The sequence below is a fragment of the Anthonomus grandis genome, chromosome 13 (genome assembly GCF_022605725.1).
Source record: "Anthonomus grandis grandis chromosome 13, icAntGran1.3, whole genome shotgun sequence".
Taxonomy (NCBI): domain Eukaryota; kingdom Metazoa; phylum Arthropoda; class Insecta; order Coleoptera; family Curculionidae; genus Anthonomus; species Anthonomus grandis.
In genome coordinates this window covers 6296984-6324389 of record NC_065558.1, presented here as the reverse complement: position 1 = coordinate 6324389, position 27406 = coordinate 6296984, and the positions used below count along the sequence as shown (strand labels likewise).

Sequence of the window (27406 nt, the reverse complement as noted above, 5' to 3'; positions counted from 1 at the left end):
ATAATATTTTGAATTTTTACGCTGTCAATATTCAAATTATTATCAACAAAAGATGAAAAATTTACCTGCTGATTTTCGGAAAATTCAGTCTCCATGTGAATTATCTCCACGTTTTCAGAAAAGAAGAACATCGTGGTTCAAGTAAGTTAATTTCGCTTAACACTACGTCCACATTTATACCGTAGGATGTTAAATTGTCTTTTATTTTATTAATAACTTTTTTGCAAGAAGTTATGTCACGCTTCGTTATATTTTCGATTGATTTTCTTTTACTTTTATTTATCGCTACTGCTTTATCAGCCACACATTTGCTGTAATCTACGGCATCGGGATTTAATGGAAATAGTCCCGATTTTCTGAAACCATTTTTTACTGAAGTTTCGAATCTCTGATTCAGAGAGTATCTCGTTAAACAGGCTACAAAAATTAATTTTGGTTACAGAGCAGTTCAGATTTTCTGGTTTTCTTTGCCAATTATGAACAGTTTTTTCCACTCCGATTTCATTGGCTTAAACACGCTAACATCAGCCGGCTGGAGCATGTGCGTAGTGTTGGGAGGTAGAGCATATAGAATAATTTGGTTTGCGTCACACCATGTACTTATTGCCATATTAAGGTGGGATTTATGCCCATCCACAAATAGAATTACAGGCTTTGGAATTTCTTCTTTAATTAACCAATTGTTAAAATCGTTACATATAAATTCAAAAAAGACATCCGATGTCATCCACCCTTTTTCAGACTTTCCCAAAACCCATCCACTGGGCATATTGTCAATGACAGACCTAGGTGGTCTTACATATAGGAATAGAACAAGTGGGGGGGCAAAATATCCATTAGCGTTGAAAGTTATTAATACAGTAATGTTTTCTTTTTCGTTTCCTTGTTTAACAGTCAGCAAATTACGAAAACCTTTAGGACCCAAAACTTTCCCACTGGATGGACACAGTGCGAATCCCGACTCATCACCATTGAAAATCCTCGTTGGATCAGTCATTATGTAAGACAAATTATTACTCTCTAAGTACTCCTTGAGGTCATGAAACCATTTTCTTACGGATTGTTCTGTAACTGCAGCTCTGGCTTTATTTATTCCCTCAGCTTCTCTGAGGGATATCTCGGGATTTCTTTTTAAGAAATTTGAGTACCACGTTTGTTTTGGTACACCTTTCTTAAATAAACACTTACCAGAATCAGCGTTAATTTTTGACACTGTATCAAAAAGCATCTGCTTCGTAATAGGGAAACCGCATTTTGCCAGATTAACAATCCAATTTTTAATTTTTTCTTCACCATCAACAGTTAATAGAGGAGGTGGTCCGGGTTTTCGCAGGACGTCTGGTACTCTCCCTTTTATCCTATCTTGGATGGTCGCCCTGGGAACACCAAATGTTCGACTTGCCTCCCTTATTGGCATTTTGTTTTCTCTAATTTCAAAAAGTGCATTTTTCAAATTCTCTTCACTGTACTTAAACAGTTTCCTTCGAACCTTCGATGGATTGGGTCGAATAACCTTGGTATTAGTGGTTCTTTTTTTCTTCGATCTAGTCACTGAAAAAAAAGTTAGAATCAAAACTTTTAGAATTGCGTTTAGGCCGAGAACCAAAATGACTTAACTCTACAATGATTTTAATTCTCGGCCCCCGCAATATTCACAATTGCCGAAAAATGCCAGATCTCGGCCCCTATCTTTCAGGATAATTTTATTATTAAAATAAACACCATCTTCAATTTAATTTGCAGGCCGCAATCTAATATCAGAAAAGAAGCATTGTTAATCTAAATGTAAAAACTAACAAAAACCTTATAACACTTATTTTTTACAGTTTTATTTAAAAATGAAAAATAATCTTTTAAACTAATTTTCGGCCCCTCTGGCCGAGAACTAAAAAAGTTAACTTTTTTTAAACCGGATCGCGGCCACTTAATATTTTAATTGTAAAATCATTTTTTGCTAAATTTTAGCAATAAATTTACCCGTTTTAACCCTTCCCTTATAATCTAATGTATATTACATTCACCTAAAACAAAAAAATTGTAAGAGACTTACTATTTATTTGGTTCACAACACTAAGCAAAATTGCACTTTTCACACACGTGTGGTCTGTTGCTTGGAAGGTCGACAACTAAATGATTTTTCGCGCGCTTGTCATTTGCAATGTCATCTTAAGCCGCGGCGTTTTTGACAGAAAAAAGATGCGGGAAACGATTTTATCATTCAGAGTAGGCCAATAGCAATAAATTTCCTTAATATTTGGCTTTTAGTCACAAAAAGGCCGAGAACTAGTGATGGCCGGATAACCGGTGAACTGACCCTATATGTATAATTTCTCTTTTTATCATCCGAACCTTGTTAAATGCAACATTTCTACACGGTGGACATTTAAGCTTATAATCACAAAAAAAAACTTTAATCTCGGTAACCTCGAATCATCATCATCATCATCATCATCATCAAGACCAGGGAATAATTTAATTTAAAGGCGACCCGATCTCGCATCTAGACAATGAGGTCGTAGGTCGGCTGGTACCACTCTTGGTACCGCGAATAAGTAATTCCACGTCCACATCGATAACCATCTACCATATCGATACATTATTAATATGTGGCTGTGGCTTGACCAGCCTCAAGACCGAACGTTTCGAGATGGTCAAGCCGTTTTATTACCCAGTGGCGGAGTTGCAAGAAAAACCCCAAATATCCAGACAAAGCAAACCAGTCGACACATTTTTATTTTTAACAGTGACCTCTAAAGTCTAAACGTCACGTTAAAGATCCCCAAGTGAGATAATGCCTACCCAAAAACTCCCTTAATACGACATTTTACCATTCTGGCCCCTAGGGTGAGTTTCGGATACCGCGGTGCTCCCCTAACGTTTATTAATTCCATTGTCAGTTCTCTCACGATTGTGGCCACATTGTAAACTGACCTGATCCTATTTGTACGTTTTGTGTTGCTCAAGTGATGTCAATAAATATTTAAGTATACACGTTTTCGGAGGGTCAGATGCCCGGAAATATTCATGCGTTTTTTTTAGTAATAAATTACAATCTGGGGGTATTATGTGGAATTTTAAGGGTATGCACGTTTAATTCAGGGTGTGGAGAAAATACTAGTTTTTTTGAGGAAATTTAGTTTTGTTATTATAAATATTACTAAGGTTTTATTGTATGTATCTGTATTTTATCATCTTAGCATTTATTTAAAAGATTCGGGTTTTCGAATGTATTCCAGAGCAACGCCTCTCTTTTTTTATTACTATTTTATCTAGAATTTCAATGATCAAAAGTTGAAATACTACAAACCCTGGACCCAAACTCAAAAGCATTCGATTAAACCCATCGACATGGTGCTCTTTTTCAAATAATTTTTCTTGAAAAATTCATTGATTAGATCAAAATCAAATCAAATCAAATCAAATCAAAAATGGTTTATTTGTCAAAATGTACAGTTTTATAGGTCAATAAAAATTACAAAGAAAAAAAATTTACATTGACAAATAGGACTATTCTCTCGATTATAAAACCGTTTTCCCTAGTTAGCACAAGCAAAGAAGGGATGAAAAAGCCCTTTACAATTTACAGAAACAATTTTACAAAAATAAAAATAACGTTTTTATATAGGAATGCAAAGTAAGATATAGAATTAATTAACCTAAGATTTTAAGACAGGCAGCGGCAGTGTGACAACGGACGAGCGCAAGGAGAGAGGACAGACGAGGCGAAAAAAGACCCCAAAAAAATAACCCCAAGATGCGTGCATCGGCCTAGGCTATTAAAAAATATACGTATGTATGTTACGGAAAAAGAAAGAATAAAACTAAAAACGGGATTTTAAAATATAATCTCCGAACATTCCACTGAAAATTAGCATATTGTATACACATGTATATCTTCTGTTACATGTTACTATTTCTTGTATTATGTTATTATACGCATTATCACATTTTATATATCACCCTACTTGAATTAATTGCCAATTATTTGTTCCATAAGTAGTTTAGATTTTATTTGACCAGAGAAAGCTCCCAAGGGCATTTGCTTTATGTCATTGTTTAAGCCATTCCACATTTGAACAGCTACATACTTAAAAGAACGTTGAAATGCTGCGCTTCTATGCAATGGTACGATAAAAACGTTATTTCGTGTGGCATGCGCATGTTCGAATTCTTGAAACTGACTTCTTAAATTAAATGGTTGATTATTATTTACTATGCGATATACAAAATTATACATATGTAGCTTTCTTCTATTGTTCATATTTAATATTTTATTATTATTGAGATAAGGCGATATATGGTTTCTGTAGGGGATACTATAAGAGAATCTCATACAGGAATTTTGGACTTTTTGTATAATTTTTTTATTTTGTGAAGATAAAGAATTTCCATAGACTACGTCACCATAATCAAACAATGACAAAATAAGACTATCGCACAATAAGTACTTTTGTTTTGCCGATAAATTTCGCTTAAACTTAAAAAGTTTTTTTAAACGTAAATAAGCAGTTTTCGTTTTATTTTTTATGTGTAATTCAAAAGAGAGAGAGCTGTCAAATATAACGCCTAAATTTTTTGCCTCGGAAACAACAGGAATTGAAGTATTATCAATAGATATAGGATTTAAGGATAAGTTGTGTTCGAGCCTTTGCCTTATATTAAAGTTGGAGCACATAATAAGAATTTTAGATTTTGTGGCATTAAGCTTAAGATTATGATTTTCTGCGTATTTATGTAGACTAATTAAATCACTATTAAAATTCGTATAGTAAGTAAGTAAGTAATATTCGGTATCGAAGTTACGATACCACCAACCCTTGACCCAAATAAAAAAAACACACTCGTACTCTTTTGAGCTATTTTTTCTAATATTTTTACAACAAACTCATCAGATTTTTTATGATCCTCTTTTTCTCCAATACTAAAAAAAAATGTAACTTGCTTTTGCCTAAAGTTCAAATATTAAGTCAAGGTCAGCAACATCACTCGCTTTGTCAATGATCTAACTTATTATCATTGGTATCCGACCGGAGAGAGACAAAAAAAAAGTGCATGCAAAACGAAATCAGGAGCAGGTGTCGTCGAGATTTATTCCACGCATACCGCGAAGGAAGGAACCCGTTTATCATTCTCGTGATAATTTATTAACAGCGAACTTGTGCTCTCCTATACCTCGTACACTCCGGTAGCAAATTATTCAATTTTCCTTTTAAATTTATATATTATACCGGGTGTCATCCGCAAGTTATATGGCAGTTCTTGTCCCCCGAAAATGACATCTCCCCAAGCGATATCCTCTCATGTATGTTAGTTAAATCGGATCTTTGTGTATTAGTAGACGGAGCGAGAGACAGGGCAGATAAGCAAACGGATTACTATCATGATCGGGCCCTCAAAGTAGTATCAACGGCCCCACTAATTAACTGATATACTCTCGCGACACCGGCTTTTGTCGGTGATAAACAAACCGGATAATCCCTTGTCGAATTTCCAGTATTAGAGACTATATAATCTGTGTTTGTCCCTCTGCTTTCGGGGGTCGATTTCCATGATAAGAATCTTTTTTTTTCCATAGTCCAGTCATGGAAGTAAAAAGGTTTCATTGTCCTTCTAAGTTTTACCTTACGCAACTACTTCAGTCCTTACAATACCTTATGCAACTATTTCAGTCTGGCAACGATAACACATTTGATTTACTTATCAAATTAAAATTTAAAAGTAATATTATTAGCATTAACAAGGTTGTTGGCAAAGCCGTTCTAAATCATCACTAAAATAGTGGTCAAGAGTATATTAATATTTATCAACTTAAATTTTTTTAAAGCTCTTTTAAATCTATCGAGGAAATGTGACGAAATGAGAAGGTCATTAAATATTTGCTTACCCATATAAATAAAAAAAAATTAACCTGCTCAGTGTGTGGAATAGGTAACCAAAGGCTGTAAGTCAGCCATGTCCTATAAGAACTATATTTAATATTACAATGCTCGTGTTTAAAAAAAAATAGTACCCATATATCATATACCATGCTTTTCTTTGAAGTCCTCCCCCCCCATTTATTTTTTGAACGGGTCAAAAAAATTTGTTGAAACTTGGCATACGTAAATTGGTCTATAGATACTATTTTTCACTGTAAACTAGGTAGTTGTAAATTCCAAGATGGCGGCTGGGCGACATCTTGAGAAAAAAATTTAAATAGAAAGGGGGGTCGTGTGGTACCTCATTTTAAAGGTCTCAATGAGTACTTTATAACCCCGAAATATTAGACCCATATCTTAACTCGTTTCAAAATGGCGGCCTAATAAAAAATTATTTTTTTTTATTTTAACGTTTTTACATTTTTATGATTTTTGAATAGGTAAAAATCAGTGTACGAAAATAAATGCGTCACTATTTTATTTTGACATAAAAACGACAGTTCTAAATGTCAAAATAACACATAAGCGCCATCTTGAATAAATGCATTAAATAGAAATCTTGTGTTACCTCATTTAAAAGGTTTTATTGAGTACTTTTAATATTTATTACATGGACTCGGTGAACTCTGTTTTGACCTGTCTAAAAGTAACAGCCAAAAAAATACACTGTTGCGATTTTATTAACGTTTTTAATAATAATATACAAATAATTTATAATTTTTGAATTTTGGATTTAAAGATTAACTTTTTGGTTTCTAAAGACTTACTGAACCGCCCTCGTATGTCACATTTCACGTTAAAGGTTATTGAACATTATTTAGACATTCCAAAAACCAAATAGCTATTAAAAAAACTGGAAAAAAAATTTTAAGATATTTTTCCTTAACCGGTAAATTACTCTTGTATCGGTCATTGTTAGATATTGTTTAGTGTGTTGGGCAGTTTGAATTTATTGTTTTTTTCAAAATGGATAATTCTCGTCCATTGGAGGAAAAAGTAGAAGCAATTTTTATTTATGGAGCAACGCGTAATTTTCATGAGACTGAAAGGGTTTTCAACGAACGTTTTCCTGATCGTCCTATTTGCCGTAAATATTTAAGGGAACTTGTAAATAAATTTACAACTACTGGTACTGTCCAGGATAAAAAACGCCCAGGCCATATGTCTATTTCAGAAGAAAAGCAAGTCCAAATAATTGGCGAAATAATAGAAAATCCCCAACATTCTACTCCAACTGTTGCTGATATCTGTGAAGTTTCAACTTCGACGGCATGGAGAGTTTAAAAAAAAAATAAGTTTCACCCATACAAGATCCAAATGGTCCATCAACTGACTGAAGATGATCCTGACCGAAGAGTGCAATTCTGTGAAATTATGGCAGAGAGAGTAGAAAGGCAACCTACGTACGTGCGCAACATTTGTTTTAGCGACGAATGTACTTTTTTTTTAAATGGTAATGTCCACAGACAAAATTGTCGATATTGGAGTGATACCAATCCACACATTTTTCGTGAAACCCGATCTCAGTATCCGCAAAAAATCAATGTATGGGCAGGAATATTAGGGAATCATATCGTAGGGCCGCTGTTTTTAGAAGAAAATTTAACAGGCGAATTGTACTTAAATATGCTGGAAAATGTTATCGATCCTCTCATAACAGAAATTGTTGAGGCTAATGTACATGAATTTGACATGGAAATTACATTTCAACAAGATGGTGCTCCTCCGCATTTTGCCAGGAATGTGAGAAATTATTTAAATGATAATTATTTTGGTCGTTGGATAGGTCGTCGGGGTCCTATTGAATGGCCAGCTCGGTCACCAGATTTAACGCCGCTAGACTTTTTTTTGTGGGGATACCTAAAGCAAAAGGTATACGAAACAGAACCTGCCTCAATTTTTGAGCTACGACAAAGAATCACTAACATTTGTCAAAATATTGAGGCAGATGTATTTGAAAATGTTCGACGTGAATTTTCAGATAGGTTATTTATGTGTCAAGAGGTACAAGGAAATCATTTCCAGCATCTTTTAAATTAAATATTGTTTTTCTTTTGATAAATTGTTTATTTGCTAATTGTAAATTAGTATTTCATTGTATTCTAGTAAAAACGTTAATAAAATCGCAACAGTGTTTTTTTTGGCTGTTATTTTTAGACAGGTCATTAAGAACTTTAAAATGAGGTACCACACGACCCCCCTTTCTATTTAAAATTTTTTCTCAAGATGTCGCCCAGCCGCCATCTTGGAATTTACAACTACCTAGTTTACAGTGAAAAATAGTATCTATAGACCAATTTACTTATGCCAAGTTTCAAAATTTTTTTTTGACCCGTTCAAAAAATAAATGGGGGGGGGGGACTTCAAAGAAAAGCACTGTATAATACCATATATGAGACTCAGATTGGTTTATAAGGCCAAAAAAGGGTTAAAAGTCAACTTTTTCACTTTTTACCGCATCTCACCTCTCAGGAACACTTTGGGTCATTATAAATTGGTACTTTTTTTACGTATTCATCAACTTTACAGACGGGAGATACAATTTCATAATGATCGTCAAGGATTCATGGAATTCAGATCGGTTTATAGGCCCAAAAGGGGGTTGAAAGTCCACTTTTTCACTTTCTACCGCATCTCACCTCTCAGGAACACTGTGGATCATTATGAATGAGCACTTTTCTTACGTATTCATCGACTTTACAGACGGGAGATACAATTTCATAATGATCGTCAAGGATTCATGGAACTCATATCGGTTTATAGGCCCAAAAGGGTGTTAAAAGTCCACTTTTTCACTTTCTACCGCATCTCACCTCTCAGGAACACTCTGGATCATTATAAATTGGTACTTTTTTTACGTATTCATCAACTTTACAGACAGGAGATACAATTTCATAACGATCGTCACGGATTTATGGAACTCAGATCGGTTTATATGCCCAAAATGGGGTTAAAAGTCCACTTTGTCACTTTCTATCGCATCTCACCTCTCAGGAACACTGTGGATCATTATGAATGAGCACTTTTCTTACGTATTCATCGACTTTACAGACGGGAGATACAATTTCATAATGATCGTCAAGGATTCATGGAACTCATATCGGTTTATAGGCCCAAAAGGGTGTTAAAAGTCCACTTTTTCACTTTCTACCGCATCTCACCTCTCAGGAACACTCTGGATCATTATAAATTGGTATTTTTTTTACGTATTCATCAACTCTACAGACAGGAGATACAATTTCATAACGATCGTCACGGATTTATGGAACTCAGATCGGTTTATATGCCCAAAATGGGGTTAAAAGTCCACTTTGTCACTTTCTATCGCATCTCACCTCTCAGGAACACTGTGGATCATTATGAATGAGCACTTTTCTTACGTATTCATCGACTTTACAGACGGGAGATACAATTTCATAACGATCGTCAAGGATTCATGGGACCCAGATCGGTTTATATGCCCAAAAGGGGGTTAAAAGTTCACTTTTTCACTTTCTACCGCATCTCACCTCTCAGGAACACTCTGGATCATTATGAATGAGCACTTTTATTACGTATTCATAAACTTTACAGACGGGAGATTTAATTTAATAACGATCGTCAAAGAGCCACGGGACTCAGATCGGTTTATAGGCCCAAAATGAGGTTAAAAGTCCATTTTATTACTTTCTACCGCATCTCACCTCTCAGCAACACTCTGGATCATTATAAATTGGTACCTTTTTTACGTGTTTATCGACTCTAGAGACGGGAGATACAATTTCATAACGATCGTCAATGATTCATGGAATTCAGATCGGTTTATATGCTCAAAATGGGGTTAAAAGTCCACTTTTTCACTTTCTACCGCATCTCACCTCTCAGGAATACTCTGAATCATTATGATTTTGTACTTTTCTTACGTATTAATCAATTCTACAGACGGAAGATACAATTTCGTAACGATCGTCAAGGATTCATGGAACTCAGATCGGTTTATAGGCCCAAAAGGGTGTTAAAAGTCCACTTTTTCACTTTCTACCGCATCTCACCTCTCAGGAATACTCTGAATCATTATGATTTTGTACTTTTCTTACGTATTAATCAATTCTACAGACGGAAGATACAATTTCGTAACGATCGTCAAGGATTCATGGAACTCAGATCGGTTTATAGGCCCAAAAGGGTGTTAAAAGTCCACTTTTTCACTTTCTACCGCATCTCACCTCTCAGCAACACTCTGGATCATTATAAATTGGTACTTTTTTTACGTGTTCATCAACTCTAGAGACGGGAGATACAATTTCATAACGATCGTCAAGGATTCATGGAATTCAGATCGGTTTATAGGCCCAAAAGGGGGTTGAAAGTCCACTTTTTTACTTTCTACCGCATCTCACCTCTCAGGAACACTGTGGATCATTATGAATGAGCACTTTTCTTACGTATTCATCGACTTTACAGACGGGAGATACAATTTCATAATGATCGTCAAGGATTCATGGAACTCATATCGGTTTATAGGCCCAAAAGGGTGGTAAAAGTCCCCTTTTTCACTTTCTACCGCATCTCACCTCTCAGGAACACTCTGAATCATTATGAATGAGCACTTTTATTACGTATTCATCAACTCTACAGACGGGAGATACAATTTCATAACGATCGTCAAGGATTCATGAAACTCAGATCGGTTTATAGGCCCAAAAGGGGATTTAAAGTCCACTTTTTCACTTTCTACCGCATCTCACCTCTCAGGAACACTGTGGATCATTATGAATGAGCACTTTTCTTACGTATTCATCGACTTTACAGACGGGAGATACAATTTCATAATGATCGTCAAGGATTCATGGAACTCAGATCGGTTTATATCCCCAAAAGTCCACTTTTTCACTTTCTAGCGCATCTCACCTCTCAGGAACTCAATTTAATTGTAAAATAAATTGAGTTTAACATTATTCTCATTACAGAGGAATTGTTGTAGGTTTGGGACTTCAGATAAAACTATCTTATTTTAAAATTAAGTTTTTTCACCCTGAATTTTTAAAAAATTCTTTACTGGGTATGTAGATTCGATGAGGTTCGCTGCAAATGTCATAAGTGCAAAAATTATTTTTTGCAATATCTTGAAAACTGACTACTAAAGGAAACATACCTCGAGACTTGCCTGTTTACCAGTGTTATACTGTGTATACAATATTTATAAAAAACGAAAATAAGTTATTGTGCTCAATAAAATTCCCGGCGTGCATTATACGCCTGCCCATCATCACGACTGTACAAAATCAAAAAACCATTTCCAAGATCATGTAGCCGAGATTATATTATTTTAGCGGGTCGTGTACTTTCAATTAAATTTTTTCTTATTTTTTTCTTCCTCCCCGTTTAAATTTATTTTCATTCGGTTATAATGTGCGGCCGTACCATACATTATGTCCGCACAATGGGGTAAAGATAATGAGAAAAGGCCGCGGCGACGTGTAACAGATAGAAATAGTCAATTCTGGGTTGTGGGTGTGAAATGAGGGAAAAATCTGCCAGTGGTGTGCATCGAGTTGCGGTCTGGATCTTGTGATAAAACATCATTTTATTACCAACCAAAATTTAGGATTGAATATTGGAACAAATAATGCAAGCACTCATCAAACTGAGCATAGCATCCAAAGACACTAGGAGCCACTAAATGTCAAATTGTACATGAGGGAAGAATTGTTGAAGGCGAGGAACTGCTGCTTGGTTCACAAACTATCGTAGGAGCAATGGATCCATAAAAATACATTGGCTACCTAGAGACAAATTGAGTCGAGCACAAAGCAATCAAGGAGAAACTGACTAAGAAATTCAATTTACGATTGACTGCATTACTCAAATCAGTTACGACACTTATTAATATTCTGTTGGACTTGTCAAATGATCCCGCAGAGGTAGATAACATTAACACTAGACGGCACATAAGAACAAAAGCTGGGAACTAAAAAACCGAAATCCCAAGATACGTGGATTCGTAACTCGATTTTTGTCGTGTTAATTTATCCAGTTTTCCTGTGGTGTCTGGAGCAATAGTTTATATTTCCCGGGAATTTTTTTTCGTTTAATTTCCAGGCATTGGCAAGAATTTTTCGTGATTTCAGGTACTCGATGTAATTTTTCATCTCTTCCAGGAATTTATAACAAGGTCTGAGGTTTTACCAGGGATACAAGTAATATTTTAAGATGGAATTTCTAGGATGTCCTGAAGGAAGTTTGTTGCATGATATTCCAATAACATTGCCAGCATTTGTTAGAAAAGTCTATTGTTATTCAGTTATCTTATTCCCTCTATAAAACTTTTTCTTCACGTCTCCTAAACGAAACTTGTAAATTGCGTGTGTATTGTCTTTAACAAATTGCAAACGACTATTGTTGGCAAACGCGTTGCAGGTTTCAGTGCCTGCGTACAACTGTTCCTTCTTGTTGCTTTTCCTTGAAAAAATGGAAAGTTGTTAATAATAAACTCCCGTTGAAACCCGGGAAAATTTGATTAAATGCACTTTTAATGTCGGCACTGAAATCAATTTCAGAATATTTTGCGTAACTGATTCATAAATGAAAAAAAAATATTTTGTTTACCATTTTTGCCCGGACTAATATAACTTAGTCGCTGGACCGTTTGGCAACGCCTTCGCACCTTTTCTATCTCGCTCTGGTAGGTAGGGCGCCGCGGCTGTTTCTTTCTATGCGGCGCATTAGTCCGGGCGTAAATGATAATAATTTTTTGAAGCCCAGGGTGTTCTTTGACGATAAATTTAAATTATTTTATATTTTTTAAATGTTATCACAATTTCCAACAAAATGCATTTTACGTATATTAAATGAAATGTTTGGGTTTCGATTATAGTTTTTAAAGAAATGAAGAACGTCATTCGCATAAAAATAACATTTAAGTTAAAACAGTTAATGGTTATTGACAACCAAAAAAAAGTAATTAAACACACGTAATTAAATAATTCTAATTACTAAAGCGGTGTCTAATAGCCATCTAGATGATTTACATTAAAATCACAAAACTGTCATTTATCAACTTATGATATGTGGTTGAAATGAGAATTCTAGTATGTAGCGAACACTGTAAATATAGAGATAATAATAAAAAAATATAAAATGTAAAAAAGTTGTGGTTACTTCCGGTTAAACTGGAAGTTAAAAATATAAATTTTTTTATGTAAATTAAGCAGAGTGATGCCTTATATGCATATACAAAATTAAAAAAAAATTAGAGTGTTAAGAGAAAATAAAAAAATTGAACTTTCTAATTGTCGACACCTACTTCTGGGAAATTACACGGCATTTAGCAACATAATTTCCACCAAATTTCATTATTTTTTTCTCACGTTCTTCTGTTGCCCATATGTATATTCCATCCCTACAACCAACATGTGGCCGCAGATGTTAACCTCGCCAGTCATTTATTGGTACTATCATCCTTTAACACTGGATAACTGTCATCCTCCTCTAAACTGTCAATGATCTTGTTGTTCAAGACAGATGGCAACTAAATTCAGTTTTTTTTTAAGCCCTACTCTTACATATTCCTTCGGAATTGTTAAATGGTCTTACAGAGAGTTGAAAATCATTGATAGACCCATAAGAATCAAAGTGACAGCTCACAGAAAGCATTAACCTCGTTGTGCCAAGCATAGACTAACGTGAAGTAACATAAAAATGCTTCCAAATACTGCTACCTTTTCCAAATATGTTGCGTATAATGAAGGAAAAAGAAGAGAGCTCCTCAGCATGTTACATCATGGAAGATTCCAAAACGACCCTAAGAAAGATGCAATTGACTGGACTGAGTTAGGTTACAGTGGCTGAAGAGTGGTTTAATCTTCCCTGAAAATGAAGAACTTATGATAAATATCCAACATGATGTTGTATATACTAGAAATCATCAAAAAATGCAACAACAGCTCTGAGACAATAGAACACGTTATCTCTTCTTGTCAATGCCTAGAAAACAATTACCTGGAGAGGCACTTACTTAAAATACATAAATTTTAAAAAAAATTATATTAATAATAATAGTAGTTCTGTCTGCCTGTGCTATTGAACGGCTCAGCTTGAGCTGATAATATAAGAATATAAATTGATTTTTTTCTATCCATTCTAGTCCAATAACTATACAAAAAGCCTGGAACAATAAGCCGTTACATTTAACAACCAATTTAAGAATCGAAACTTTATCAGATCGGCAATAATAATTATTATGGTAGTCCAACATTATAATTACTATTTATCGAGTAAATAAATATATTTCGATATAATCTGACTGCATTCTTGCAACCTACGGATCGGCGGTGAACGTTATCTACCATACCGAATCCGATTTCGAATTTATTTTAATAAAAAAAATTTGAATATTTTAAACGTGAAGAGATCCAATTCAATGAGCATTAAAATTGTTACATCATGTTTTTTTTTTAATAAGGGCTTATTTAAAACTGATGTGGGCTCGTAGATCTGTGACGTCAATTCGCACCCTTTTTTTTTCAATAATTTATATTGAAATATTCATGAAAACGCCAATGAGGCGTGAGCTAATTTGAATCCCGATCGTGGACCCATTAATTTGTTCGAGTTAAATGAATCGGATAAAGTTTGCATATAGATTGACGGTCGTAACTTTGATTTTACAAGAAATTGAATCGATTGTTAATGGGATTTTTTTGAACGGTATAAAAAAAGGGTTTGTTGTTAAGAGACAGTTATCCCATATGGGGTGTTTTAAGGTATTTAATGGTGTTGAGTTTAATTGAAATAAAAAAAATGCCCGGGGGAGGGCGTTTTATGACTATTGAATGACTAGCGGATTGAAAAGAAAAATCTATCCAGAAAGAACTCTATGAGTGATCTTGATGAAGTCAGAAAACCCACATAATCTATATAATTTCTCTAATATAGCTTATCATCTACTTATATTTTTTTTGATCTATGAAGGAAGAACTTGAAAAGTAGCTGCAACGTATATGAAATATTGCAGAGCAGTTTGACTTACTCTAAATGTAGCAAATCCTGTTTATTTTTTCCAACGCCTTTGTTCTTCATAAATACGCATAGAAAACAGTACGTACCCTCAAAACAATAATAAAACTTTATGGTCGTCGCATTTAAAACGTTGACACGCTATTTTAAAACGGCTTTTTCCGCAAGCTACTATGTTTTGATGGTTCGGTGACAGTCTTTTATTATTCGTATTTGTATCTTTAGACTTTTATGGATCGTAAACTGTTTGCCACTGAATAGACTCCGTAAGGCGAGAGCATTATGCAAATCTCTACCACCTGTTGGGAATTTCTATATCTTCATTTTTTATTTGTCACAGCTAATAGGACCACTTCGGGATGCCACTTTTTGCCAATTTGAATTCAAATGGGCCACTTCTGGAAACTGGTTTTCGGGGTACACCCTGTAGATAATAAGATATTTTATTATAAACAAGGGCACTATTAACGCTTAAATTGGTATTTAAACCGTAAGCTTTCAAGTAGGCAATTATCAATTTGCATGATAATTATTTTATTTTATATAAGGATTAAATTGGTGTGCTCGCTTGGTACGAAGACGATTTACCTACCGCAGAGATTTGATTAAAAAGAAAAAAATTAAATAATTTAAATCATTTTTTTCTTTAGGATCATTAGAGAGGTTTAATTCGGGTGATAAGGGGAAGTGGGAAACAAATTCACTACAAAAGAACATTTTTAAGTTATTCTATTGGTTAAATTTGTGCCGTTAATATAGACAAATCTATAGGCCAGAAATTAATCAAAAATATTTTGAGAACTTTTAATGTTTCGTGTAAGGGATACTTGAGCGCCAACTGTCCAAGTTTGAAAACTCTAGGCTAGCTAGTTTCCTTGGAAAACTAGGAAACTTTTCAAGGTACCATACTGGTTATTTTTTAACGATTATAACAGATAAACCTGGTCAGATCTGAAAAACTAATGAACAGTATTTTGAAAACTTCTGAAATTTCTTGTAGAAGATACTTCAGTGCAAGCGACTGTCTATGTTTGGAAACTCTGAACTAGGAAATTTTCCAGGGTCATCTTACGGGTAAATTAATTTGTTACGACTAAAATAGATAGCCTAGACAAACCTAGTCATATCTCAAAAATTAATCAAAAATATTTTGAAATCTTTTGATGATTCTTGTCGAGGATATTTGTGCGCAAGCGACTGTCTATGTTTGGAAACTTTAGCTCAGCTAGTTTCTTTGGAAAACTAGGAAACTTTTTAAGGTCACGCTACCGGTTAATATTTTTTTTACGAGTCTAACATAGACGGCCTTGCACAAGCCTGATTATAGCTCAAAAACTAATTAAAAATATTTTGAAAACTTCTCATGTCTCTTATAGGAAATACTTAAGCGTAGGTGACTGTCCAGGTTTGGAAACTCTAGCTCAGCTAGTTTCTTTGGAAAACTAAGAAATTTTCCAGGGTCAACCTACTAGTAAATTAATTTTGTTTACGACTATAACAATGATTGCCTAGACAAACCTGGTCATAACTCAAAATCTAATCAAAAATATTTTGAAAACTTTTGATGTTTCTTACAGTAGATACTTGAGTGCATGCTACTGTCCAGGTTTAGAAACTCTAGCTCAGCTTGTTTCTTTGGAAAATCAGGAAATTTTCCAGGGTTACCTTACGAGTAAATTAATTTTTTTACGACTAAAATAGATAGTCTAGACAAACCTGGTCATAGCTCAAAAACGAATCAAAAATTTTTTGAATACTTTTGATGTTTCTTGTAAGGAATACTTGAGCGCATGCTACTGTCCAGGTTTGGAAATTCTAGCTCAGCTAGTTTCTTTGGAAAACTAGGAAATTTTCCAGGGTCACCTTACGGGTAAATTAATTTTTTTTTCGACTAAATAGACGGCTTTGACAAACCTAGTTATATTTTAAAAACTAATCAAAAATATTTTGAAAACTTTTGATGTTTCTTATAGAGGATACTTGAGCGCAGGCAACTGTCCAAGTTTGAAAAATCTTGGCCAGCTAGTTTATTTGGAAAACTAGGAAACTTTTCAAGGTACCATACTGGTAAATTTGTTTTTTTACAACTATAACATTGATGGCCTTGGTTTGTCTCCTGGTCATATCTCAAAAATTAATCAAAAATATCTTGAAAACTCTGGAAGCTTCTTATAGGGGATACTTGAGTGTAGGTGACTGTCCAGGTTTATAAACTCTAGCTCAGCTAGTTTCTTTAGAAAACTAGGAAGCTTTACGGAAGCACGCTACTGGTTATCTCTCTTGTTGTTCAATTTCTTACATTCCACTCATCTAGTATTATACAAGAGGCCTGGATACTCATTCTGTGATATACCTAACTATATCTCACCCAATGTACACAATTTTTGCAATACAATCTTCTAAGACTTCCACAATTTTGCCTATAAATCGTGGTGTCATTCAAGATTCACTTGTAGACCCAACATTGACTTTAATCAATGATCCACCGATGTGAGTTAATATAATGTTATTTGCAGACGATACCACTCTTGTGACTCATCCCAAATAAGTAGCTTCTGCTAACATTTAGGCTCGACCCTTTATGCGGCAATCAAATGGCGGGCCCTTTATGCACCGAAGACATGTTTATTTTTATTTTAAGACCACCTACACTCCTTGAAAAATACTGACAATACAATGCTTTAATAAGGAGAAGCGCCTTTATGACGTGCACAAAGAACGACGTCAGGTTAAAAATCCATCATCCCTTTCAGCGGGTTCAGTTTACACGAGACATATTTATTTTCCATCTCTCGATTTAGAGAGGTAAAACAAAAAGGGAATAAGAGAGACGACGTAAAAGTGGTAAAAGGACCCCAATAAATAGATTATTATTGCCCGTATCAATACAATAGGAAAAACGCAAAAAAAAAATTGGCAAAGATAAGAGGTAAATCTGCGGCAATTAGTCGGAGCGTAAGAAAACGTAACGACCCCGACCTTATCTAAGGCTAAGGTCTTAAACGGCATTTCGCCTCGACTGTTATCTGGCAGTTAATACTCGATTGATGAACTCAATTAACTGAATGGCATACGGTGCGATATTAGGAAGCTTTTTGTTTGAGAGAGATAACGACTTTTACAGGGTTTTTATGCACTTAATTCAATATAATGCCGCAGAAAAACCATTATCATTAAAGTCCAGGGTGTTCATATTTCTTCTTCTTCTTCTTATTCTTGTTTGTATTTCTTTAACAACTGTACTTTAACGGATATTTCATTAAACGTAATTGTGTAACAGTTTCTCACAGTAACAATCGTAGAATAATGGGATTGGCAACCCTCAAAGGGCTCTTATTGGGTCCGCCGTACGAAGTGCCACCCTGCGGAGCGATTTTCAGATAAGAGCTCTAGACCACCCCGTTCACACGCAAACGGTGGTAAATCAGAACCTTAGTCCGGATATAGCGTTTAAAATATACTATATTCATATTAAGAGTTTGGGATTTATGGCACATCGAACGTCGTTACATTAGTCAAAGAATATAGTTGGAACAATTGAGTGTAATGAGAGCAACTTATGAGGATTGCTGTCAAAGTTGTACTGGTCTTGATTCGAAGGTGTTCAGAGAGTTGTGCTTCAGTGACTGTTTACATTAGTGACCTTCAATTCAATTCATTGATTTCCATAGAATAAGGTACAGATGTATCGAAATTGTCACTACTATTAAAACTAAGATCTGGCAAAAGGTATATAACATTTATTTGCATTTCTATTACTATTATAATTGACATTTCCACACTTTACAAGATTACCGGAACCTTTAAAGTTTTCACAGGCACATTGGAAGATATATATGTTTATGACGGTTGTGATTTTCTATATAGAGTGACTGCCTAAAGTTCCGCATAATTAAAAAATTAGATCGATAATTATTTAATTATTAAAAATGAATCGATAAAAATTAGGGACATGATTGTTTGAGAAAACGCTCGAACCCGTCGATTTTTATTTTAAATTGCGCATTATTTCACATACAATTTTGTATACAGGGCGGAATAAAAAAAAAGACTTTCATCAGACGCCATCGGTCATTTTTTTAAGTGGAATGCTATATTTTTTATTGCATTTATGAAATATAGGCGAAGTTCCAAGCAAGTTTCGTATAACACACCTTATCTCAAAACTCAACTGTTTCAGAAATATTAAGTTAAAATAAAAATCGTCGGGTCCCAGCGTTTTCTCAAAAAATCATGTCTTTAATTTTTATCGAATTTATGCAAAACTTTAGGCGGTCACTGTATATATTGGTAAGTTACTTATTTTATTGGGTATTACGTCACTTATAGCAAAAATCAATTTAGAAATTAATATCTCACACGGTCAAAAATTGAAAAGAAGAAGAAAATAGACTTATTCACGTATTTAAAAGATATATGAACTCAAATCTATAATGATACCGTTCGATATACTTAATTTAATTTAAGTTCTTGGTGTCTAAAATATGGTGGCGATATATTGATGTGATTTTTCCAATATATCACCATAACGAAATAGATCAAGAAGTCATTGAGGCTTTGGATAGGGATGGTATTACAGGGCTCGTATTGCTTGACTTTTCTAAAGCTTTCGATACGTTGGATCACAGCCCTGCTTTTAGCAAAATTGACTTATTATGGAAAGTCTAGTATTGAAAAATGCCCAAAAAAGAGCGAAAAAGAAAAATACTTCTGAAGTAATAAATAGGATTATCATTCATCGTAAACCTAAAGTATGGAGAACTTGGAATGTACCTTCTCGGGTTACATCTCGTCATCACTGATATATAATTATAAAATTGGTTAATATTCTTAGAATTATTAGGTTTATTTCATTAAAATGGAATAACTTAATAAGTCCTATTATTATTGAGAAGGTTCTTAGTAAACCTAGTAAAGGCCATGGTCTTTGGTCTACTAGATGAAATGGATGATTTTTATGTGTCATTAATTTACTTCTCTTTAGTAAAGGGTTGATAAGATTGAATAATTGATACAGCTGACTCTAAGATTAAAAGAAGGATTTGTGTTAAAAAAATTAAAGTAATAGATAAAGAAGTTGTAAGAGAAGTGCCTGAGTTTCTTATTAATGTAACTAATAAATGTCCTGCAATTATATTTGCTGTTAATCGGATAGCCAATGTTCCAGGTCGAATTATTCTTCTAATAGTTTCAATGATTACAAGAAATGGGGATAGTGCTATCCCCATTTCCATATAGGGGCATTTTGAGGTGTTAAATGGGCAAATATATGGGTTTTATTTTTAAATCATCCAAAAATTATAAATTAGAGAGGTAAGCAAGTCTAAATCTTAAATGTCTTGATGAGGTAAAAATATACGGAAATAGCCCTAAGAAATTATTTAATAGAATAAACCTAACAAAAAAAAATTGTTCTTCCTTTAAACGAAGATGAGTTAATTAAAATCTTAAATTCTTGTGAAGAATTTTTTGTGGAATAAGTTACATCTCTGAGTGTGGTATTTAACCAGGCTGACAAGTTGTAACAAGGTGAGTTTACAAACGATACTAGTGGCCTAATAGGGAGATTGGGTTTATGGATTTTAGGAAGGCCGTAGAGGAGAGGAGTTCTGGGATTCATAGGGTATAATTTTTCTTTCCTAGTACGAACAAATTCCAAAGTTAGATTGCACCTGTCAAGCGTTTGATTAACCTTGGAGAAAAAAGAACTAGTAGGGTCTTTGTTTACATTAACAAAGTCACCGGAACCCAAAAAATCCAAAACCTTCTCTTAAGTATAATCAGGCAATTACCCTTGTCAGCTTTCGAAAAGATTAAATCGTGATTCTTTATTTTATTCTTTTTGTGAAAAATATCTTAATGTATTTTTTAGCTCTGATGATGCTCCGATAGGAGCGAAACACATGTAGCTTTTAAAAAAATTACATGGATTTGATGAGACCGTGACTTTGTGTTCGTACCTTTGTTTTGCCTATATGGGTTAGTGAAGGTCCTGTTTGTGGACGATACAGATCTTCTGGATGGATGAGAATGTGTATGAATATATGCTCATAAAGGGCTTGGATGTAATGCTCCTTGTATCGAACTTTGAGTGTGATTTGATGCAGGAGGTGTATATTCTTTTTAAGGTTTGAAGATCACAGACTGAATTAAAACTGTTTTCGGATTATTTTGCGCCTTGAGCTTCTTATATTCTATTCCAGGCATTCAGTAGCAGCAGTTTTTCGTTCGATTTTGTTGACCCCAAATCTAGTCTTCAATGACTAGTAGTCTTTCTAATCTATTGACTAGTAGTTTAATAATTAAAGTTCTTAAAAATAATTATAGTTCTGTAGTAGGCAGCTGTTTTACTACGTTTAAAAAAAATGAGTAAGAATCTAAAATTAAAATCGCTTCGATCCATCCTTGAACGAGTTGAATTTTTTTCGTGATCGTAGGCGGTAGCCCATCTGATAAACCCCATTACCAGCTTATTACCCAGACTAACCTTTGCCTCGTGAATGCGCTGTTTTTTCTCGAAGAACTAGCGCAATCTGTTATTTTGTATTAATATTACTTATATGATCGGACATTCGTGCGAAGAACACACAAATTATAAGGGAGAAGCCCGAGTCGTGACTTATGGTGTTGGAGAGACGTGGCCGATCTTTTAATGTAGAAAACTACCGATCGCCTTGCTCTTTTTTAATAAGGAAAAAATCCCCTTTATTGCATTGAAGATAAATCTGAACAATCGACGGATAATTTAGTTGCCGAGTGTAATAACTTCCATTTGCAGACGACAGTCACTTTATAGTTGCAAGTGATTCGTGAAAATCACCTCCCACTATAATGTATGCCGGTGAAGTTCCCATTTATGCGTACATAAGGACGTCCATCGCATGCTCGTTAAGGAGCAAGAAATCCGCATTGAAAACCACCAATTACTCACACTTAGACTTTCTGCGCCCGTCACCGACTTAACTCTCAAGACCGACACTTTTGCACCAATTTGTTTTTCAATTTATTAAAATAATTATCGTCATTTTTGTTTCAGTTCTGATACGCACGAAGGGCGAGCAATAATGTAACGCGATCTTTAAACGAATTACGGTGATTTCAGTTGCGGTTGCTTGTCATGCCAAACGTGAATGTTGTTATTATGCCATTATCTGGATAGCATAATAGAGCAAAACGTACATTCATATGACACACACAACGGAACTATATTATGTGTTTTATATGCAAGGAGTTTGATTAAGGTTAGGGAGCTGACGCTTTGATATACTTTGAAATGCTTCGATACTATACTAAAGATCAACGTTGTCAAGGCAATTTTTCAAGGCACTTAAATCCGCTTTTTGTTAAGTTTCAGGCACTTGTTTTCTTTTACCTGACACTAGAACCTTCTTTTACAGGCATCATAAGATATTTTTTTCTTCATTTTTTTTCAGGTATTTAAAGTAATTTTTCAAAGCATTTAATTTATTCTTTTGACTCCTTCAAGTCATTTATTTAATCATTCAGGCATTTGAACCCATTTATGTCCTCTTTCCAGGCACTTAAAACCTTTTGTTTCCTCTAGTTTTGAGTTGTTTCGACCTGAAATATCAGGCATTTCAAGGGATTTAATTTTTTTTCAAGTTCAGCTATTTATTCTTAACATTCAGGCAGCTTAGGCATTTTTTAAGTTTTTTCCAGACCGTTAAAGCAATTTTATAAAAATTTTGAAGGCACTTATTCCATTTTTTTAGAGTTTTGAAGTAATTTATTTATTTTTTCAGGCACTTATTTTATTCTTTTTACTCCTTTAAGTCATTTATTTATTTTTCTAACCACTTAAAATAATTTTTTGGGTGTTCCATTCTTTTGAGTTATATATTTATTTTACCAGGCACTTAAAAAGCCATTTTTAAAAATTTTCAGGCAGTTTAAGCGGCTGTCTTTTTTTCCGGCATCTGAAGCCATATTTCTTACTTTCACGCAGTTTAAAAAAAATACCAGGTACTTAAAGTAAATTTCAAAATTTTTCAAAGCACTTAATTCATTCTGTTGACTCCTTTAAGTCATTTATTTAATCATTCAAGAATTTGAAGCTTATTTTTTAAATTATTTTTAGGCAGTTAAAATAATTTGTTTATGGGGTGTTTTAAGGTAGTTGAAACCATTTCTGTCCTCTTTCCAGGCACTTAAAACCTTTTGTTTGCTCTAGTTTTGAGCTGTTTCAACCTGAAATATCAGGCATTTCGAGGGATTTAATTTTTTCCAGTGCAGCCATTTATTCTTAACATTCAGGCAGTTTGAGCATTTTTAAAATTTTTTTCATACCGTTAAAGCAATTTTATAAAAAATTTCAAGGCACTTATTCCATTTTTTTTAAGTTTTTAAGTTATTTATTTATTTTTTTAGGGACTTAAAGCCATTTTTTTTTGTAACTTTTAGGCAGTTAAAACAGTTGTTTTCTTTTTGTTTCCAGGCACTTTAACTAATTTTTTCTTAATTTTTAAGCAGTATAAAAAAATCTTTTTTGCAGGTAATTAAAATGACTTTCAAAATTTTACAAGGTACTTAATTTATTCTTTTGACTCCTTTAAGTCCTTTATTTTTCTAGGCACTTAAAATAATTTTCTGCGTGTTTTAAAGCAGTTGAACGTATTTATGCCCCTTTTCCAGGTACTAAGTAATTTTAGAAAATTTTCAAGGCACTTAATCCATTCTTTTGAGTTATTTATTTATTGTACCAGGCACTTAAAGCCATTTTTTAAAATTTTCAGGCAGTTTAAGCGGCTGTCTTTTTCCAGACACCAGAAGCTATATTTAGTACTTTCAAGCAATTAAAAAAAAATGCAGGTACTTAAAATAAGTTTCAACAATTTTCAAGGCACTTAATTTATTCTTTTGATTTTTTAAAGTAATTTATGTATTTTTCCAGGTATTTGAAGTAATTTTCTCAAGCAGCTTAAGAAAAAATGATAATTTTTTCAGGCACTTATTTTATTCTTTTTACTCCTTTAAGTCATTTATTTATTTTTCTAACCACTTAAAATAATTTTTTGGGTGTTTTAAATATTCAATGCACTTAATCCATTCTTTTGAGTTATATATTTATTTTACCAGGCACATAAAAAGCCATTTTTAAAAATTTTCAGGCAGTTTAAGCGGCTGTCTTTTTTTTCAGGCATCTGAAGCCATATTTCTTACTTTCACGCAGTTTAAAAAAAATTCCAGGTACTTAAAGTAAATTTCAAAATTTTTCAAAGCACTTAATTCATTCTGTTGACTCCTTTAAGTCATTTATTTAATCTTTCAAGAATTTGAAGTTTATTTTTTAAATAATTTTTAGGCAGTTAAAATAATTTGTTTATGGGGTGTTTTAAGGTAGTTGAAACCATTTCTGTCCTCTTTCCAGGCACTTAAAACCTTTTGTTTGCTCTAGTTTTGAGTTGTTTCAATCTGAAATATCAGGCATTTCGAGGGATTTAATTTTTTCCAGTGCAGCCATTTATTCTTAACATTCAGGCAGTTTGAGCATTTTTTTATTTTTGTCATTCATAACGCAATTTTATAAAAAAATTCAAGGCACTTATTCCATTTTTTTTAAGTTTTTAAGTTATTTATTTATTTTTTCAGGGACTTAAAGCCATTTTTTTTTGTAACTTTTAGGCAGTTAAAACAGTTATTTTCTTTTTGTTTCCAGGCACTTTAACTAATTTTTTCCTAATTTTTAAGCAATATAAAAAAATCTTTTTCGCAGGTAATTAAAATGACTTTCAAAATTTTACAAGGTACTGACTACTACTACTTCTTTTGACTCCTTTAAGTCCTTTATTTTTCTAGGCACTTAAAGAGAATTTTTATTTTTTTTTAGGCACTTAAAATAATTTTCTGCGTGTTTTAAAGCAGTTGAACGTATTTATGCCCCTTTTCCAGGTACTAAGTAATTTTAGAAAATTTTCAAGGCACTTAATCCATTCTTTTGAGTTATTTATTTATTTTACCAGGCACTTAAAGCCATTTTTTAAAATTTTCAGGCAGTTTAAGCGACTGTCTTTTTTTCCAGACACTAGAAGCTATATTTAGTACTTTCAAGCAATTTAAAAAAAAAAGCAGGTACTTAAAATAAGTTTCAACATTTTTCAAGGCACTTAATTCATTCTTTTGATTTTTTAAAGTAATTTATGTATTTTTCCAGGTATTTGAAGTAATTTTCTCAAGCAGCTTAAGAAAAAATGATAATTTTTTCAGGCACTTATTTTATTCTTTTTACTCCTTTAAGTCATTTATTTATTTTTCTAACCACTTAAAATAATTTTTTTGGTGTTTTAAATATTCAATGCACTTAATCCATTCTTTTGAGTTATATATTTATTTTACCAGGCACTTAAAAAGCCATTTTTAAAAATTTTCAGGCAGTTTAAGCGGCTGTCTTTTTTTTCAGGCATCTGAAGCCATATTTCTTACTTTCGCGCAGTTTAAAAAAAATTCCAGGTACTTAAAGTAAATTTCAAAATTTTTCAAAGCACTTAATTCATTCTGTTGACTCCTTTAAGTCATTTATTTAATCTTTCAAGAATTTGAAGCTTATTTTTTAAATAATTTTTAGGCAGTTAAAATAATTTGTTTATGGGGTGTTTTAAGGCAGTTGAAACCATTTCTGTCCTCTTTCCAGGCACTTAAAACCTTTTGTTTGCTCTAGTTTTGAGTTGTTTCAACCTGAAATATCAGGCATTTCGAGGGATTTAATTTTTTCCAGTGCAGCCATTTATTCTTAACATGCAGGCAGTTTAAGCATTTTTTTATTTTTTTCAGTTTTTAAGTTATTAATTTATTTTTTCAGGGACTTAAAGCCATTTTTTTTTTTGTAACTTTTAGGCAGTTAAAACAGTTGTTTTCTTTTTGTTTTCAGGCACTTTAACTAATTTTTAAGCAGTATAAAAAATCTTTTTTGCAGGTAATTAAAATGAATTTCAAAATTTTACAAGGTACTTAATTCATTCTTTTGACTCCTTTAAGTCCTTTATTTTTCTAGGCACTTAAAGTGAATTTTTATTTTTTTTTAGGCACTTAAAATAATTTTCTGCGTGTTTTAAAGCAGTTGAACGTATTTATGCCCCTTTTCCAGGTACTAAGTAATTTTAGAAAATTTTCAAGGCACTTAATCCATTCTTTTGAGTTATTTATTTATTGTACCAGGCACTTAAAGCCATTTTTTAAAATTTTCAGGCAGTTTAAGCGGCTGTCTTTTTCCAGACACCAGAAGCTATATTTAGTACTTTCAAGCAATTAAAAAAAAATGCAGGTACTTAAAATAAGTTTCAACAATTTTCAAGGCACTTAATTTATTCTTTTGATTTTTTAAAGTAATTTATGTATTTTTCCAGGTATTTGAAGTAATTTTCTCAAGCAGCTTAAGAAAAAATGATAATTTTTTCAGGCACTTATTTTATTCTTTTTACTCCTTTAAGTCATTTATTTATTTTTCTAACCACTTAAAATAATTTTTTGGGTGTTTTAAATATTCAATGCACTTAATCCATTCTTTTGAGTTATATATTTATTTTACCAGGCACATAAAAAGCCATTTTTAAAAATTTTCAGGCAGTTTAAGCGGCTGTCTTTTTTTTCAGGCATCTGAAGCCATATTTCTTACTTTCACGCAGTTTAAAAAAAATTCCAGGTACTTAAAGTAAATTTCAAAATTTTTCAAAGCACTTAATTCATTCTGTTGACTCCTTTAAGTCATTTATTTAATCTTTCAAGAATTTGAAGTTTATTTTTTAAATAATTTTTAGGCAGTTAAAATAATTTGTTTATGGGGTGTTTTAAGGTAGTTGAAACCATTTCTGTCCTCTTTCCAGGCACTTAAAACCTTTTGTTTGCTCTAGTTTTGAGTTGTTTCAATCTGAAATATCAGGCATTTCGAGGGATTTAATTTTTTCCAGTGCAGCCATTTATTCTTAACATTCAGGCAGTTTGAGCATTTTTTTATTTTTGTCATTCATAACGCAATTTTATAAAAAAATTCAAGGCACTTATTCCATTTTTTTTAAGTTTTTAAGTTATTTATTTATTTTTTCAGGGACTTAAAGCCATTTTTTTTTGTAACTTTTAGGCAGTTAAAACAGTTATTTTCTTTTTGTTTCCAGGCACTTTAACTAATTTTTTCCTAATTTTTAAGCAATATAAAAAAATCTTTTTCGCAGGTAATTAAAATGACTTTCAAAATTTTACAAGGTACTGACTACTACTACTTCTTTTGACTCCTTTAAGTCCTTTATTTTTCTAGGCACTTAAAGAGAATTTTTATTTTTTTTTAGGCACTTAAAATAATTTTCTGCGTGTTTTAAAGCAGTTGAACGTATTTATGCCCCTTTTCCAGGTACTAAGTAATTTTAGAAAATTTTCAAGGCACTTAATCCATTCTTTTGAGTTATTTATTTATTTTACCAGGCACTTAAAGCCATTTTTTAAAATTTTCAGGCAGTTTAAGCGACTGTCTTTTTTTCCAGACA

General features: G+C 33.1%; 1 protein-coding gene across 4 annotated transcripts in view; it reads left to right on the top strand.

Moving 5' to 3' along the window:
* The window catches only part of LOC126743895 (uncharacterized), a 134777-nt gene that overhangs the window by 1906 nt on the left and 105465 nt on the right, over positions 1-27406 (top strand). Inside the window, exon 2 of one of the 4 annotated variants that reach the window (XM_050451155.1) lies at positions 3670-3789. The exons of 2 other annotated variants lie outside the window; for them this stretch is intronic. The gene's annotated coding sequence lies outside the window, so the exon portion shown is untranslated. Of the gene's footprint in view, positions 1-3661; positions 3790-27406 lie in introns of all 4 variants that reach the window. One more of the 4 variants, XM_050451154.1, reaches the window with a different exon arrangement.